Below are 2,175 nucleotides of genomic sequence, written 5' to 3'. Positions count from 1 at the left end.
GCTCCAGCTTGCTCAGAACTGCAATCACTCCAAACTCCATCTTGCTCTGACCACCGTCTGCGCTGAGCTCCATTTTGCTCTGAGACCATACGCTTGGAGCTCCATCTTACACTCTGTGAAACATCTGCTCCGAGATTCACATTGCTCTGAGCTCCGTCACACTTAAAGCTCCATCTGCTCCGAGCTCCATCATGCTTGGAGCTCCATTTTGCTCAGAGGCCCATCTTGCTCTGAGCATAATCTGCTCCATATATGTTTTTTGCAGCACAATTCACAATAGGAAAGACATGGAACCAACTCATATGCTCATCAGTGGTAGACTGGATAAAGAAAATGTGCTACATATACGCCATGAAATACTATGAGCCATAAAAGGGTATGAGATCACGTCCTCTGCAAGGACATGGATGAAGCTGAAAGTCATCATCTTCAGCAAACTAACACAGAAAATAGAAAACGAAAGAAACATTGCATGTCCTCACTCAAAAGTGGGAGCTGAACAATGAGATCTATTATATCCTCTGTAGGTGGTCTGTTTCTCATAACAAAAGATATTTATACTTTGTAATTTTTTTCTCTCTAAAGGATTGTGGCTTCTTCTGCTGTCTGTGTCAGCTTAGGGTTCAGGTTAACTACCCCACCTTGTAATCAACCACTCCATGTCCACACGTGATTGGTATCTTGTGATAATGTTTGTTCACAGGTTCTTACTATCTATGGGTCATCTGAGGGGAGGTGGCCTCACATAGCACTGCACCATGCAAATGACCAACTGAAAAAATTACTGAAAAAATGTGTGTGTCTGGTTATTTCAAAGAATAAACAGTAGTCAGTTGAAGGTGATAAAATTTTAGTAATGTCAGTGATATCTTAGATGACCAAGAATAATCCTGTGGGCCCCAAGAACATATTACAATATGGACTATGCAGGCAAAAATCTCACCCATCAGACAACAGCAAATGATGCTCTAGCTCAAATGTTAATTGTCCTCTCTTGATGTGTGAAAGCACACAACCAGCAGGAGGCACAAACATCTGGGAGACAAAGGCTGAGTGGGTGTTTCATGCAGACAGTTTCAGTGCCTGAAGGTGAAGTTGTGTGGGGATGGATGGCAGTGACAGCTACAATGTGAACTGACTGAATGCCACTTAACCATCAACTCCAAAACAGGTCAAACAGGCCAGGCGTGGTGGCTCACACCTGTCGTCTCAGCACTTTAGGAGGCTGAGGTGGGCAGACTGCTTGACTCCAGGAGTTCAAGCCCAGCCTGGGCAACATGGTGAACTTCGTCTCCACATAAAATACAAACAATTAGTTGGGTGTGGAGGTGCACAACTTGAGCCTGGGAGGCGGAGGCTGCAGTGAGCCAAGATTGCACTGCTGCACTCCAGCCTGGGCAACAAGCCCTGAGACCCTGTCTAAAAAAATTAAAATAAACAAAAAAAGGCCNTGGTGGTGGGCACCTGTAATCCCAGCTACTTGGGAGGCTGACACAGGAGACTCACTTGAACCCAGGAGGTGGAGGTTGCAGTGAGCTGAGACCATGCCACTGCACTACAGCCTGGGCGACAGAACGACATCCATTTTTTTTTTAAAGTTAAAATGGCTGGGTGTTGTGGCTCATCCTTGTAATCCTGGCACTTTGGAAGGCTAAGGTAGGTGGATGGCTTGAGTCCAAGAGTTGAGACCAGTCTGCGCAATATTGTGGGTCTCTACAATAAGAAAAAATACAAAAAATCAGCCAGACGTGGTAATGCATGCCTGTAGTCCCAGCTACTATGGAGGCTGGGTTGAAAGGATTACTTGAACCCAGGAGGTTGAGGCTGCAGTGAGCCATGATCGCACCACTGCATTCCAGCCTGGGCATTGGAGTGAGACCCTGTCTCAAAAACAATGAGAACAAAATAATTGATCAATTTTATGTGATGTATATTTATCACAATAAAAAATAAAAAATAGAAAACAAAACCTCAGCCAATGGGATAATTTAGACACCATCTTTTGGAGGGGCCGGAGTACCCCTAGTAAAGAATCAAAGCCAGAGTCCACGGAGCGGGGAGGCTGCAGGAGACTGAAACTTAGCAAAAGACACCGGAGGGAAAAGTGCATTTTCCAAATTAAGTGGAAAGCCTTCTGGGTTTTTTTCCAAGCCTTTATCACTTCTGCCTAGACAC

This window comes from Cebus imitator, unplaced genomic scaffold (assembly GCF_001604975.1).
Source record: "Cebus imitator isolate Cc_AM_T3 unplaced genomic scaffold, Cebus_imitator-1.0 Scaffold1237, whole genome shotgun sequence".
Taxonomy (NCBI): domain Eukaryota; kingdom Metazoa; phylum Chordata; class Mammalia; order Primates; family Cebidae; genus Cebus; species Cebus imitator.
This window is presented reverse-complemented; position numbering follows the sequence as displayed.